At 39.7% G+C, this 17,456-nt stretch overlaps 1 pseudogene; it reads left to right on the top strand.

The window, feature by feature from the left end:
• Window positions 1-17,093, top strand: part of LOC128657645 (uncharacterized) — a 60,222-nt pseudogene extending 43,129 nt beyond the window's left edge.
• The last annotated feature ends 363 nt before the right edge of the window (window positions 17,094-17,456 follow it).

The raw sequence follows: 17,456 nt of genomic DNA on the forward strand, positions 1-17,456 counted from the left end.
TTGGATGAAGATGTCTGCCGGTCCGGATGTCCTCTTCTGCTCGGATAGGATGAAGACTTCTGCCGGTCCGGATGTCCTCTTATGCCCCATCAGATGACCACTTGTGCCCGGCTGGGTGAAGACGGCTCAAGGTAGGGTGATCTTCAATGGGATAGTGTTAGGTTTTTTAAGGGGGGATCAAGTGGGTTTTAGAGTAGGGGTGTGTGGGTTGTAATGTTGGGGGGGTATTGTATTTCTTTTTTTTACAGGTAAAAGAGCTGATTACTTTGGGGCAATGCCCCGCAAAAAGCCCTTTTAAGGGCTGGTAAAAGAGCTGATTACTTTGGGGCAATGCCCCGCAAAAGGCCCTTTTAAGGGCTATTTGTAATTTAGTGTAGAGTAGGGAATTGTATTGTTTTGGGGGGCTTTTTTAGATTAGATGTAATTAGTTTAAAATATTGTAATTTCTTTTTTATTTTCTGTAATTTAGTGGGGTTTTTTTGTAATTTATTTTATTTTATTTTATTATATTTAATTGTAGGTAGTTTAGGTAATTAATTTAATTATAGAGTAGTGTTAGGTGTAATTGTAACTTAGGTTAGGGTTTATTTTACAGGTAATTTTGTATTTATTTTAGTTAGTTAGCTATTAAATAGTTAATAACTATTTAATAACTATTGTACATAGTTAAAATAAATACAAACTTGCCTGTAAAATAAAAATAAATCCTAAAATAGCTACAATGTAACTATTAGTTATATTGTAGCTATATTAGGGTTTATTTTATAGGTAAATATTTAGGGGGGTAGTTATCAAGCCGTCAACCTCAAATACGCTGGAATTCCGCAGCGTATTTGTGGCGAGGCTGATTCGCCTTAGTTATCAAAGGCTAGAGACCGGCAAAAGTAGAATTTTGTGACGTAAGCTTCGATCCCTTGGACTCAGTCCGACACAGATCGATTCTTACGTCACTCCAGATGTTCCGCACACAAGTTCGGCACAATCTGACTACTTTTGCTAGTTATCAAAAAACTAGCAGGTACGCTCGGCACTTTTCCGGCCCAGCGTACCTGGTTTTCAATCCGCCGCCCTGGAGGCGGCGGATCCTATAGGAATCAATGGGAGTCTGACCATAGCGAAAGTTCATGTTCGCTGCTGCCAGACATCCCATTGATTTCTATGGGAGCTGTCTACACCTAACACCCTAACATATACCCCGAGTCTAAACACCCCTAAGCTGTCCCCCCCTACACCGCCGCAAATAAATAAAGTTATTACCCCCTAAACCGCCGCTCCCGGAGCCCACCGCAAGCTACTCTATACATATTAACCCCTAAACCGCTGCTCCTAGACCCCGCCGCAACTATAATAAATGTATTAACCCCTAAACCGCCGCTCCCGGACACCGCCGCAACCTACATTATACCTAGTAACTCCTATCCTGCCCCGCCTATACCGCTGCCCTCTATAATAAAGTTATTAACCCCTATCCTGCCGATCCTGGACCTCGCCGCATCTAAATAAATAGTTTAACCCCTAAACCGCCGCTCCCGGACCCCGCCGCAACCTATCTTAAACTTATTAACCCCTAATCTGCCCCCCTTACACCTATAATACATTTATTAACCCCTATCCTGCCCCCCCTACACCGCCGCCACTGTAATAAAATTATTAACCCCTAAACCTAAGTCTAACCCTAACCCTAACACCCCCCTAACTTAAATATTAATTAAATAAATCTAAATAATATTTCTATTATTAACTAAATTAATCCAATTTAAAACTAAATACTTACCTTTAAAATAAACCCTAAGATAGCTACAATATAAATAATATTTTTTTTTATTTTACAGGCAAATTTCAATTTATTTTAACTAGGTACAATAGCTATTAAATAGTTATTAACTATTTAATAGCTTACCTAGCTAAAATAAACTGAAATTTACCTGTAAAATAAATCCTAACCTAAGTTACAATTACACCTAACACTACACTATACTTTAATAAATTATTCCTATTTAAAACTAAATACTTACCTGTAAAATAAACCCTAAGATAGCTGCAGTGTAATTAATAATTACATTGTAGCTATTTTAGGATTTATATTTATTTTACAGGGAACTTTGTATTTATTTTAGCTAGTTAGAATAGTTATTAAATAGTTATTAACTATTTAATAACTACCTAGCTAAAAGAAATACAAAATTACCTGTAAAATAAATCCTAACCTAAGTTACAATTAAACCTAACACTACACTATCATTAAATTAATTAAATAAATTACCTACAAATAACTACAATTAAATACAATTACATAAACTAACTAAGTACAAAAAATAAAAAAAGCTAAGTTACAAAAAATAAAAAAAATAAGTTACAAACATTTAAAAAATATTGCAACAATTTTAAGCTAATTACACCTAATCTTAGCCCCCTAATAAAATAACAAAGCCCCCCAAAATAAAAAAATTCCCTACCCTATTCTACATTAAAAAAGTTCAAAGCTCTTTTATCTTACCAGCCCTTAAAAGGGCCTTTTGTGGGGCATGCCCCAAAGAAAACTGCTCTTTTGCCTGTAAAAGAAAAATACAACCCCCACAACATTAAAACTCACCACCCACATACCCCTAATCTAACCTAAACCCCCCTTAAAAAACCTAATACTACCCCCCTGAAGATCATCCTACCTTGAGTCGTCTTCACTCAGCCGAGCCACCGATGGAACCGAAGAGGAGATCCGGAGCGACAGAAGTGATCCTCCAAGGGGCGCTGAAGAAGTCTTCCATCCGATGAAGTGATCCTCCAGGCGGCGCTGAAGAAGTCTTCCATCCGGGCGATGTCATCTTCCAAGCGGCGCTGAAGAAGTCTTCCATCCGGGCGATGTCATCTTCCAAGCGGGGTCTTCAATCTTCTTTCTTCAGGATCCATCTTCATCCCGCCGACGTGGAACATCCTTCTTTCCCGACGGACTACCGACGAATGAAGGCTCCTTTAAGGGACGTCATCCAAGATGGCGTCCCTTCAATTCCGATTGGTTGATAGGATTCTATCAGCCATTCGGAATTAAGGTAGGAAAAATCTGATTGGCTGATTGAATCAGCCAATCAGATTGAAGTTCAATCCGATTGGCTGATCCAATCAGCCAATCAGATTGAACTTGCATTCTATTGGCTGATCGGAACAGCCAATAGAATGCAAGCTCAATCTGATTGGCTGATTCAATCAGCCAATCAGATTTTTCCTACCTTAATTCCGATTGGCTGATAGAATCCTATCAACCAATCGGAATTGAAGGGACGCCATCTTGGATGACGTCCCTTAAAGGAGCCTTCATTCGTCGGTAGTCCATCGGGAAGGAAGGATGTTCCGCGTCGGCGGGATGAAGATGGATCCTGAAGAAAGAAGATTGAAGACCCTGCTTGGAAGATGACATCGCCCGGATGGAAGACTTCTTCAGCGCCGCTTTTGAAGATGACATTACCCGGATGGAAGACTTCTTCAGCGCCGCCTGGATGATGACTTCATCAGATGGAAGACTTCTTCAGCGCCCCTTGGAGGATCACTTCTGCCGCTCCGGATCTTCTCTTCGGTTCCATCGGTGGGTTGGCTGGCTGAAGACGCTTCAAGGTAGGATGATCTTTAGGGGGGTAGTGTTAGTTTTTTTTAAGGGGGGTTTGGGTTAGATTAGGGGTATGTGGGTGGCGGGTTTTAATGTTGGGGGGGTTGTATTTTTCTTCTACAGGCAAAAGAGCAGTTTTCTTTGGGGCATGCCCCGCAAAAGGCCCTTTTAAGGGCTGGTAAGGTAAAACAGCTTTGAACTTTTTTAATGTAGAATAGGGTAGGGAATTTTTTTATTTTGGGGGGCTTTGTTATTTTATTAGGGGGCTTAGATTAGGTGTAATTAGCTTAAAATTGTTGTAATATTTTTTAAATGTTTGTAACTTATTTTTTTTATTTTTTGTAACTTAGCTTTTTTTATTTTTTGTACTTTAGTTAGTTTATGTAATTGTATTTAATTGTAATTATTTGTAGTTAATTTATTTAATTAATGTAATGATAGTGTAGTGTTAGGTTTAATTGTAACTTAGGTTAGGATTTATTTTACAGGTAATTTTGTATTTCTTTTAGCTAGGTAGTTATTAAATAGTTAATAACAATTTAATAACTATTCTAACTAGCTAAAATAAATACAAAGTTACCTGTAAAATAAATATAAATCCTAAAATAGCTACAATGTAATTATTAATTACATTGTAGCTATCTTAGGGTTTATTTTACAGGTAAGTATTTAGTTTTAAATAGAAATAATTTATTAAAGTATAGTGTAGTGTTAGGTGTAATTGTAACTTAGGTTAGCTTTTATTTAACAGGTCAATTTATCTTTATTTTAACTAGGTAGCTATTAAATAGTTAATAACTATTTAATAGCTATTGTACCTAGTTAAAATAAATTGAAAGTTACCTGTAAAATAAAAATAAATCCTAAGATAGCTACAATATAATTATTATTTATATTGTAGCTATCTTAGGGTTTATTTTAAAGGTAAGTATTTAGTTTTAAATAGGATTAATTTAGTTAATAATAGAAATATTATTTAGATTTATTTAATTAATATTTAAATTAGGGGGGTGTTAGGGTTAGTGTTAGACTTAGGTTTAGGGGTTAATAAATTTATTACAGTGGCGGCGGTGTAGGGGGGCAGGATAGGGGTTAATAAATTTATTATAGGTGGCGAGGGTGTAGGGGGGGCAGATTAGGGGTTAATAAGTTTAAGATAGGTTGCGGCGGGGTCCGGGTGCGGCGGTTTAGGGGTTAAACTATTTATTTAGTTGCGGCGAGGTGCGGGATCAGCAGGATAGGGGTTAATAACTTTATTATAGAGGGCGGCGGTATAGGGGGGCAGGATAGGGGTTACTAGGTATAATGTAGGTTGCGGCGGTGTCCGGGAGTGGCAGTTTAGGGGTTAATACATTTATAAGAGTTGCGGCGGGGTCTTGGAGCGGCGGTTTAGGGGTTAGTAACTTTATTTAGTTGCGGGGGGCTCCGGGGGCACCGGTATAGGGGGTAGAACAGTGTAGTTAGTGTGGGTGCTTAGTGACAGGCTAGCAATAAAGCTGTAAAAAAGCCGAAGAGCAGCGAGATCGGATGAGTGATAACTCTCACAATCCGCTGCTCATCGCCCCATACTTGGTGCATGGCTTTTTGACAGATTTATTGATAACTTAGGCAAATTTTTTCAGGTCCGCGGCTGCGAAGGTAGGCGAGCTTAGGCGGGCGTATTGGGCCGGCGAAGGCAGGAAAGTTGACACGTTGATAACTACCCCCCTTAGTATTAAATAGGAATAATTTATTTAATTATAGTAATTTTATTTAGATTTATTAAAAATAGATTTAAGTTAGGGGGGTGTTAGGGTTAGGGTTAGACTTAGGTTTAGGGGTTAATATATTTAATATAGTAGCGGCGACGTTGGGGGCGGAAGATTAGGGGTTAATAATTGTAGGTAGGTGGTGGCGATGTTAGGGACGGCAGATTAGGAGTTAAGAACAAATTTTATAGAGTTTGGGTGCGAGGTGGGAGTGCGGCGGTTTAGGGGTTAATACATTTATTATAGTGGCGGCGATGTCCGGTCGGCAGATTAGGGGTTAATAATTGTAGTTAGGTGGCGGCTACGTTGGGGGCGGCAGATTAGGGGTTAATAAATATAATGTAGGTGTCGGCGATGTTAGGGGCATCAGATTAGGGGTTCATAGGTATAATGTAGGTGGCGGCGATGTCCGGTCGGCAGATTAGGGGGTTAAATAATTTTATTATTGTGTTTGCGATGTGGGGGGAGGGCTCGGTTTAGGGGTTAATAGGTAGTTTATGGGTGTTAGTGTACTTTTTAGCACTTTAGTTAAGAGCCTCATGTTCCAGCGTTAGCCCATAAAACTCTTAACTACTGACTTTTAAATGCGGTAGGAGTCTTGGAGGTAGAGGCTGTACCGCTCACTTCTTCCAAGACTTGTAATACCAGCGTTAGGTAAATCCCATTAAAAAGATAGGATACACAATTGACGTAAGGGGGTTCGCGGTATGGAAAAGTTGCGGAAGAAAAGTGAGCGGTACACCTGTACCTGCCAAACTTGTAATACCAGCGGGCGTTAAAAAGCAGCATTAGGACCCCTTTAACGCTGCTTTTAAGGCTAACGCCAAACTCGTAATCTAGCCGTTTATTTGCTCTTCTCAGCAATTATACTGGGTATTAGCTTACTACTGAAGCTGTTCACTACTGCTTATTTAATTTCCTTATGGTATCTATTGACCTATAGTATAGTAACAGATATTTATTTTATCCATCAAGTACTAGACATGTATTAGGTCATCTGTAAGGTTTTGACCCTTCAGGTCTAATGGTCGTCGACTGTTGTTTTAAATTTTCCCCATATTTTAACATAACTAATAAAAATTGATTGTTTTATCTGCATGTTCGTGAAATACTGTTACACCAAACACCATATATACTTAATCACTTTTGTCAGGATGGGATATGAGAGAGCTATACGTGTATTCTTTTGCAATCAGTGGGTTATATATATGTATGTGTGTTTATATGTGCATAAACACATGTAAATACATAAATATATATGTATAAAAGCATATACCTATATATTTATTTATTGCTGCCCATCATTGCGCGAGTTACCCCTTGCACTGCACAAGGTGGCTGAGTGTGGCTTTTGGCATGCAATGTGAATGCCAACTCACGTGAATTGATATGCTACTATTTAGAACCAAAGATTAAGAAAAGTTGATATTTTTTTCTTTGCTAATTCTTTTGGGAAGGAAATAAATCTTCAAACATTGGAAGTAAAAAATTTCTCCCAATTTATCTTCTTTAACAAACAAACAAACAAACAAAAAGCAACTTTATTTAGTATATGAATATCAAACAAATTAATACTTTTTCAGAGCCAGAATGTCAAATAAATTAAAAAATTTTTTAAATGTTATATTAAAAAACAACCAGTAAATCTGCAGAAACAAATATTACACTCATTTGAAAATACAAAATATTTAATCTAGGAAAGTTTACATAGTAATTGGACAATTACAATAGGAAGATTAAAAAAACAATGATTAAGCTGATAAAGATTAGAGACAAAATATACTGTATAAAATCTAGATGATGAAATATAATTTAAAAGTTGATAAATGCTTTTAAAATACATATTTTGATCTGCATGAAGTAATCTTTATTGTTTTTCATTTTACTTTTGTAATAATCATTGTAAACTTTATATATACAGTATAAAAAAAGATATGCCTTTGGATTCAACAATATCATGCTGGTGCATTTGTATTTTGGTTCTTACCCAATATTTGCACACTCTGATATGTACTCAGAAATACTTTAGCTTTGCTGTAAAGCCAAATATGTGTTTAACCCATTATAGTAAAAAAATACATACTAAAATTAATTAAAGCATGCCATTTTATAACTGGTGACACAGCAAAGGTACATTTCTCTTGCAAGATGTATCCAGTCCACGGATCATCCATTACTTGTGGGATATTCTCATTCCCAACAGGAAGTTGCAAGAGGACACCCACAGCAGAGCTGTAATATAGCTCCTCCCCTAACTGTCATAGCCAGTCATTCTCTTGCAACTCTCAACAAGCTAGGATGTTGTAGGAGAGAGTGGTTAAATATAGTTAGTTTATTTTCTTCAATCAAAAGTTTGTTATTTTTAAATAGTACCGGAGTTGTGCTATTTTATCTCAGGCAGTAAATAGAAGAAGAATCTGCCTGAGGTTTCTATGATCTTAGCAGGTTGTAACTAAGATCCATTGCTATTCTCACATATGTCTGAGGGTATTACACAGATGAGGTAACTTCAGCGAGAGAATGGCGTGCAGTTTATTCTGCTATCAGGTATGTGCAGTTATAATTTTTTCTAGAGATGGAAAACACTAGAAAATGATGCTGATACCGGATTAATGTAAGTTAAGCCTGAATACAGTGATTTAATAATGACTGGTATCATGCTTACTCCCAGGGGTAATACCCTTATGATATTGCAATATAAACGTTTGCTGGCATGTTTAATCGTTTTTATATATGCATTGGTGATAAAACTTTATTGGGGCCTAGTTTTTTCCACATGGCTGGCTTAAATTTTGACTAGAAACAGTTTTACTGAGGCTTTCCACTGTTATAGTATAAAAGTTACAGTTGGTGCAGTTAAAATTACTAACTGTGACATCCAGCTTCCCTCAGGAGTCCCCTGTATGCTATAGGACATCTCTAAAGGGCTCAAAGGCTTTCCAAAGTCATTTATTGGGGAAGGTAGGACCGCAGCTTACTGTGGCAGTTGGTTGTGACTGTAAAAAAAAAAAAAAAAAAAAAAACCCCCCCGTCTATTTCGTTTTTTTGGATCCGTTTTTTGAACTAAGGGGTTAATCATCCATTTGCAAGTGGATGCAATGCTCTGCTAGCCTATTACATACACTGTAAAAAATTTGTTTGATTTACTGCATTTTTTCACTGTTTTTCAAATTCTGACAAAATGTGTTTCTCTTAAAGGCACAGTACCGTTTTTTATATTTGCTTGTTAACTTGATTTAAAGTGTTTTCCAAGCTTGCTAGTCTCATTGCTAGTCTGTATAAACATGTCTGACATAGAAGAAACTCCTTGTTCATTATGTTTAAAAGCCATGGTGGAACCCCCTCTTAGAATGTGTACCAAATGTACTGATTTAATTTTATGCAATAAAGATCATATTCTGTTTTTAAAAAAATTATCACCAGAAGAATCTGACGAGGGGAAAGTTATGCCGACTAACTCTCCCCACGTGTCAGACCCTTTGACTACCGCCCAAGGGACTCACGCTCAAATGGCGCCAAGTACATCTAGGGCGCCCATAGCGTTTACTTTACAAGACATGGCGGCAGTCATGGATAATACACTGTCAGCGGTATTAGCCAGACTACCTGAACTTAGAGGTTAGCGAGATAGCTCTGGGGTGAGACAAAATGCAGAGCATACTGACACTTTAAGAACCATGTCTGATACTGCCTCACAATATGCAGAAGCTGAGGAAGGAGAGCTTCAGTCAGTGGGTGATGTTAATGACTCAGGAAAGATACCTGATTCTAATATTTCTACATTTAAATTTAAGCTTGAACACCTCTGCGTGTTACTTAGGGAGGTCCTAGCTGCTCTGAATGACTGTGATACCATTGCAGTGCCAGAGAAATTTTGTAGACTGGATAAATGCTTTGCAGTGCCGGTGTGTACTGATGTTTTTCCAATACCTAAAAGGTGTACAGAAATTATTAATAAGGAATGGGATAGACCAGGTGTGCCGTTCTCTTCCCCTCCTATTTTTAGAAAAATGTTTTCCAATAGACGCCACCACACGGGACTTATGGCAGACAGTCCCTAAGGTGGAGGGAGCAGTTTCTACTCTAGCAAAGCGTACTACTATCCCTATCGAGGACAGTTGTGCTTTTTTAGAGCCAATGGATAAAAAATTAGAAGGTTACCTTAAGAAAATATTTATTCAACAAGGTTTTATCCTACAGCCCATTGCATGCATTGCCCCTGTCACTGCTGCTGCGGCGTACTGGTTTGAGTCTCTGGAAGAGGCTTTACAGGTAGAGACTCCATTGGATGACATACTTGGCAAACTTAGAGCACTTAAGCTAGCCAATTATTTTATTTCTGATGCCATTGTTCATTTGAATAAACTAACGGCTAAGAATTCTGGTTTTGCTATACAGGCGCGCAGAGCGCTATGGCTTAAATCATGGTCAGCTGACGTGACTTTAAAATCTAAGCTACTTAACATTCCCTTCAAGGGGCAGACCCTATTCGGGCCTGGTTTGAAGGAGATTATTGCTGATATCACGGGAGGAAAAGGTTGTGCCCTTCCTCAGGACAGGTCCAAATCTAGGGCCAAACAGTCTAATTTTCATGCCTTTCGAAACTTCAAGGCAGGTGCGGCATCAACTTCCTCTAATAATAAACAAGAGGGAACTTTTGCTCAATCCAAGACGGTCTGGAGACCAAACCAGACCTGGAAAAAAGGTAAGCAGGTCAAAAAGCCTGCTGCTGCCTCTAAGACAGCATGAAGGAACGACCCCCTATCCGGTAATGGATCTAGTAGGGGGCAGACTTTCACTCTTTGCCCAGGCGTGGGCAAGAGATGTTCAGGATCCCTGGGCGTCGGAAATTATATCCCAGGGATATCTTCTGGACTTCAAAGCTTCCCCCCCAAAAGGGAGATTTCACCTTTCACAATTATCTGCAAACCAGATAAAGAGTGAGGCATTCTTACACTGTGTACGAGACCTCCTAGTTATGGGAGTGATCCATCCAGTTCCAAAGGAGGAACAGGAACAGGGTTTTTACTCAAATCTGTTTGTGGTTCCCAATAAAGAGGGAACCTTCAGACCGATTTTGGATCTAAAGATCTTAAACAAATTCCTCAAAGTTCCGTTGTTCAAGATGGAAACTATTCGTACCATCCTACCACTGAACGGTTTCTCAGGTTTGCCTTTCAAGACAGGCATTACCAGTTGTAGCTTTTCCCTTTGGATTAGCTACAGCCCCAAGAATCTTTACAAAGGTTCTAGGGTCGCTTTTGGCGGTCCTAAGGCCGTGGGGCATAGCAGTAGCCCCTTATTTAGACGACATCCTGATACAGGCGTCAAACTTCCAAATTGCCAAGTCTCATACGGATGTAGTACTGGCATTTCTGAGGTCGCATGGGTGGAAAGTGAACGAGAAAAAGTGTTCTCTATCCCCACTCACAAGAGTTTCCTTTCTAGGGACTCTGATAGATTCTGTAGAAATGAAAATTTACCTTGACGGAGTCCAGGTTATCAAAGCTTCTAAATTCCTGTCGGGTTCTTCATTCCATTCCGCGCCCTTTGGTGGCTCAGTGTATGGAAGTAATCGGCTTAATGGTAGCGGCAATGGACATAGTGCCGTTTGCACGCTTACATCTCAGACCGCTGCAACTATGCAGGCTCAGTCAGTGGAGCGGGGATTACACAGATTTGGCCCCTCAACTGAATCTGGACCAAGAGACCAGGGATCCTCTTCCCTGGTGGCTATCTCGGGTCCATCTGTCCAAAGGTATGACCTTCGCAGGCCAGATTGGACTATTGTAACAACAAATGCCAGCCTTCTAGGTTGGGGTGCAGTCTGGAACTCCCTGAAGGCTCAGGGATCGTGGACTCAGGAGGAGTCTCTCCTTCCAATAAATATTCTGGAACTAAGAGCGATATTCAAGGCTCTTCAGGTTTGGCCTCAGTTAGCAACTCTGAGGTACATCAGATTTCATTCGGTCAACATCACGACTGTAGCTTACATCAACCATCGAGGGGGAACAAGAAGTTCCCTAGAGATGTTAGAAGTTTCAAAAATAATTCACTGGGCAGAGATTCACTCTTGCCACCTATCAGCTATCCATATCCCAGGTGTAGAGCACTGGGAGGCGGATTTTCTAAGTCGTCAGACTTTTCATCCGGGAGAGTGGGAACTCCATCCGGAGGTATTTGCACAACTGATTCTCCGTTGGGGCAAACCAGAACTGGATCTCATGGCGTCTCACCAGAATGCCAAGCTTCTGTGTTACGGATCCAGGTCCAGGGATCCCAAGGCGACACTGATAGATACTCTAGCAGCGCCCTGGTCTTTCAACCTGGCTTATGTGTTTCCACCATTTCCTCTGCTCCCTCGACTGATTGCCAAGATCAAGCAGGAGAGAGCATCAGTGATTCTGATAGCACCTGCGTGGCCACGCAGGACCTGGTATGCAGATCTAGTGGACATGTCATCCTTTCCACCATGGTCTCTGCCTCTGAGACAGGACCTTCTACTTCAGGGTCCTTTCAACCATCCAAATCTAATTTCTCTGAGGCTGACTGCCTGGAGATTGAATGCTTGATTTTATCAAAGCGTGGCTTCTCCGAGTCAGTTATTGATATCTTAATACAGGCACGAAAGCCTGTCACCAGAAAAATTTACCATAAGGTATGGCATAGATATCTTTATTGGTGTGAATCCAAGGGTTACTCATGGAGTAAGGTCAGGATTCCTAGGATTTTATTTTTTCTCCAAGAAGGTTTGGAAAAAGGATTGTCAGCTAGTTTCTTAAAGGGACAGATTTTTGCTCTGTCTATTCTTTTGCACTAGCGTCTGGCAGATGTTCCAGATGTTCAGGCATTTTGTCAGGCTTTAGCTTGAATCAAGCCTGTGTTTAAACCTGTTGCTCCACCATGGAGCTTAAACTTGGTTCTTAAGGTTCTTCAAGGAGTTCCGTTTGAACCTCTTCATTCCATAGATATCAAACTTTTATCTTGGAAAGTTTTTTTTTTTTTTTTTGGTAGCTATTTCCTCGGCTCGTAGAGTCTCTGAGCTATCTGCCTTACAATGTGATTCTCCTTATCTGATTTTTTATACGGATAAGGTAGTCTTGCGTACCAAACCTGGGTTCTTACCTAAGGTGGTATCTAACAAGAATATCAATCAAGAGATTGTGGTTCCATCCTTGTGTTACACAATCTGGACGTGGTCTGTGCTTTAAAGTTTTACTTACAAGCTACTAAAGATTTTCGTCAAACATCTGCTTTGTTTGTTGTCTACTCTGGACAGAGGAGAGGTCAAAAGGCTTTGGCAACCTCTTTTTCTTTTTGGCTAAGAAGCTTAATCCGCTTAGCCTATGAGACTGCTGGACAGCAGCCTCCTGAAAGGATTACAGCTCATTCCACTAGAGCTGTGGCTTCCACTTGGGCCTTTAAAAATGAGGCTTCTGTTGAACAGATTTGCAAGGCGGCGACTTGGTCTTCGCTTCATACTTTTTCAAAATTTTACAAATTTGATACTTTTGCTTCTTCGGAGGCTATATTTGGGAGAAAGGTTTTACAGGCAGTGGTTCCTTCCATTTAAGTTCCTGCCTTGTCCCTCCCTTCATCCGTGTACTTTAGCTTTGGTATTGGTATCCCACAAGTAATGGATGATCCGTGGACTGGATACACCTTACAAGAGAAAACACAATTTATGCTTACCTGATAAATTTATTTCTCTTGTAGTGTATCCAGTCCACGGCCCGCCCTGTCATTTTAAGGCAGGTAATTTTTAAATTTAAACTACAGTAACCACTACACCCTATGGTTCCTCCTTTCTCGGCTTGTTTTCGGTCGAATGACTGGCTATGACAGTTAGGGGAGAAGCTATATTACAGCTCTGCTGTGGGTGTCCTCTTGCAACTTCCTGTTGGGAATGAGAATATCCCACAAGTAATGGATGATCCCTGGACTGGATACACCACAAGAGAAATAAATTTATCAGGTAAGCATAAATTGTGTTATCTAACTCCTTAAAGGGATACTGAACCCCATTTTTTCTTTCTTGATTTAGATAGAGCATGCAATTTTTAGCAACTTTCTAATTTACTCCTATTATCATTTTTTCTTCGTTCTCTTGCTATCTTTATTTGAAAAAGTCCAGAACCCTGGACAGCACTTGTCTTGTTTATTGGTGGATGAATTTATCCACCAATCAGCAAGAACAACCCAGGTTGTTCATCAAAAATGGGCCGGCATCTAAACTTACATTCTTGCTTTTCAAATAAAAATACCAAGAAAATGAAGAACATTTGATAATAGGAGTAAATTAGAAAGTTGCTTAAAATTGCATGCTCTATCTGAATCACAAAATAAAAAAATTGGGTTCAGTGTCCCTTTAAGGGGTTGAACACATAGTAGAAGTACTGCGTGGAACCCAATAAACTTTGCTGGTCCCAAGTGGAAACTGATGCTGACTCAATCAGCAGCGCTAGTTACACATGGGTCATGTGACTTGAGCTACTTATTAGATCAGCGCCAGTTTTCAGTTGGGACCAACAGTGCTCTGAGGGAATTGAATGGTACTTGCAGAGGTTAAACACATAGCTTTGATGAGTCTCTAGTGAAAACATGACATGCTCTAACAAATTCAAAAAAAATAATTTTACCACTATAATGGCCCTTTAATTATCCTTTACAAGAAATGATCACTGCTGTTTCCAAGATATATTGTATATATTATGCTTTTTAAAAAGTATACTAAGTAGCGTATCTCCAAAACTCCACCAAGCATATGAACAACATGAATATGGGTAAGAGGATACATACATCAGAATCAGAAAGATTTGCTCTTAGATAGTATAAGGTTTATTTTACTTCACAATGACTTTTCTTTTAATTTTACCTCCAGGTTAAAGGTACAGCTATGGGCACGAGATCTGAGCCAAGTTATGCCAATCTTTTTGTGGGCAGATAGGTGGAGACTTCCTTGAAAAAAACATCCTCTTGGTGCAAATCTCATGCTCTATAAACTATATAGAGATGATATCTTTCTAAGTCCCAAGCCTGGCTGCAAAAGGAGGAGGGTTATATTCATGGGGTTAGCTTCTCCACCATGAAAAAAAACCTAGCTACAGAAACGTCAACCAAAAGACATCCTGGCCTTGGGTAGAGATGATTTTCCTCCACAAAAGTAATTCACTTGTCTTCAACCAAGACCATCACCATCGGGACATGGAATGTGAGGACCATTTACCAGACAGGTTAGACAGCCCAAGTGGCAATGGAGATGAAATACTACAACCTTGCCCTGCTTGTCATCAGCAAGAGCAGATGAACACAGTCCAGACAGAAAAAGACTGGCTGCAGGAGGAATGCTGCTGTATTCTGGAATTGAGGAGGAGAACACCCCACACACTGAGGGAGTAGTACTGATACTATTGCCAGCAGCTAACAGAGCTCTGATTGAATGGGAAGCCCACGGTCCCAGAATCACCATGGCAACCTTCCAAACAAACAGTTTTACAACAGACTACAGTCTATTCTAGAGAAATGCCATGAGAGAGACATCACCATACTCATGGGGAAACTCTGCCAATATTGGAAGGGATAATACTGGGTACAAAGAAGTCATGGGCATGTCATTGGTGACATGAATGAGAACAGTGAAAAGCTTGCAGATCTCTGTGCTCTGAACAGACTGGTGATAGGTAGAAGTGTATTACCACAAAATTGAATTCACAAGGTAAAGTGGGTGTTACCAGACCATTCAACAGAGAATCAGATCGACCATGTCTGCATTGCAAAGAAATTCCAGAGGTCCCTGCAGGATGTCAGAGTGATGAAAGGAGTAGATGTGGCATCAGACCATCACTTTGTTGTGGCTAAGCTGAAGCTAAAGCTGAAAAAACAGGGATGGAACTAACAAAGTGACTTCAGCAATATAAGACCACCCTCCTCAAAGATGCACAGAAACTGAGCAAATAGTCACTCTCAGCAACAAGTTTCAAGTCCTGCAAGAACTAGAGAATGATAGAGACCAGGTAGAAATTCAGTGGGTACAATTAGTATGAAGAGTATAGTAGTGCGCTAGATCAAATGATATTAAACTCCCCACAATAAACAACTCCTTCCAATTGTTTAAAAAATAATTATTACACAGAAAAAAAGAAGTGAGGGCACTAGTCAGCTAAAGATATCAGGTCTACTCATAAAAGTAAAATATAATATTTATTAAAAACCAAATAGCTAATATCTCAGTATTTTCATAAAAAGAGGGGCGTCTCCCTTAAATGTTAGATTTGAATATACAATGAATCAATAGCAATATAAACATTATTGTATAAAGTACACATAAATTAACAAGTATCAACTGCACAGATGCTACTCAGTAATAGTTTCCTATACAGGTTCAGAGGTGCCAAAAAAATCTATGCGTGAGACCAAAGTCTTACTTTTGCCTGATACCACCAAATGATCGTATACTATATTAGATAATGCAGTTCTCAGAAAACAGCAGGTCCCCACAACGATAAATTGAAGAATGGCAAAAATTGATTAAACATCCAATACAATAACAAAACGATTCCTCTTTGGTACAGTATTAGACACAGTCTTTGTGAAATTAATGGTACCTGTACTCTTATAGCTCTCAAGATGATTCCGGGAGTGTCTTACACTCCAGTCCCCTTCCGAGATTCACTTTGTTGCTCTCTCAGCAGATCTTGCAATCGTGAGTTCCTCCCTCATGACCGATGGCATCTGGGTGACACTCATGGATCGTATTATTTCTGCAGATAGAGTTTACCTGCTTGCTGATTACAAACTGTGAAATGCAGGAGCGAAGGTGTACCGCTGTCATTTCACAGTTCTCACTTCTTTTTGTCTGTGTAGAAATTCAGTGGGAGAAGATCAAAGAAACAGTGACATCAACCTGCCAGAAGGTACTGGGTCCCAAGAAACACCAACATAAATAATGGACCTCCACCGGGACTCTCTGCAAAATCCAAGAGATAAAGAAAGGTGCAGTCAAGACCAGCTGAACAAGAGCAGAAAAAGCAAAAGTTTAGAGTGAGTACACTAGAGCTAACAAAAAAACAAAGAAAAGCTTAAGAGCAGACAAGCGACGGTTCATTAATGGTCTTGCCGCAGTAGCCCAGGAAGCAGCAAGTCATGGGAACTTTACAAAATAACAAGGAAACTCTTCAGCAGGTACAGCAAGCCAGAGATACCTGTTAAAGACAGAGCTCGGAAGTCATGGGTAACGAAGGCCAACAAAGATGATGGGTGGAGCATTTTGAACAGCTATTGAACCAACCCGAACCGCAATCTCCACCAGACATACAGCCAGCAAACTGGGACTTGTCAATTTATTGCAACATACTAACTAATAAAGAAATATGGCAAGCTATTGAACAACTGATAAATCAGAAGGCAGCAGGACCTGATAACATTCCTGAAGAGGCACTGAAGGCAGACATTGAAACATCAATAGACATGCTCTACTTCATGTTTGGAAATATCTGGGAAGAGGAAAAGGTGCCATGGGACTGGAATGATGGATATCTCATCAAGAAAAAGATGATCTGAGTATCTGCACAAAATACAGAGGGTTAACTCTTCTATAAACCTGAGGCAAAGTATTCAACAGAGAGAAACTGACAGAGTTGCTTGCTCTCGAATTTTCTCTTCATGCTGGATATAGAATACATTATGAAAACATCCACAGCAATGACAAGAGACAGGGTCCAGAGGATACCTTGGACATAGCTCAATGAGCTGGACTTTGCAGATGACCTGGCCCTACTCTCCCATATCAATCAGCAGATGCAAGTGAAGACCAACAATGTGACAGTCACATCAGTGCAACTTGGTTTACACTGGAAGAGGTTAAGGCCTTCCCCTATCTGGGCAGTGTCATAGACAAGCAGGGCGGCACAGACGCCGATGTCAAGCCAAGAATCGGCAAAGCAAGGTTTGCCTTCACCCAGCTTAAAGGGATAGTAAACCCCAAAAAATTATTTTATGATTCAGATAGAACATACAATTTTAAACAACTTTCCAATTTACTACTATTATCAAATTTGCTTCATTCTCTTGTTATCCATTGCTGAAAGAATAGCATTGCACTACTGGCAGCT

This window comes from Bombina bombina, chromosome 4 (genome assembly GCF_027579735.1).
Source record: "Bombina bombina isolate aBomBom1 chromosome 4, aBomBom1.pri, whole genome shotgun sequence".
In the NCBI taxonomy this organism is placed as follows: Eukaryota; Metazoa; Chordata; class Amphibia; order Anura; family Bombinatoridae; genus Bombina; species Bombina bombina.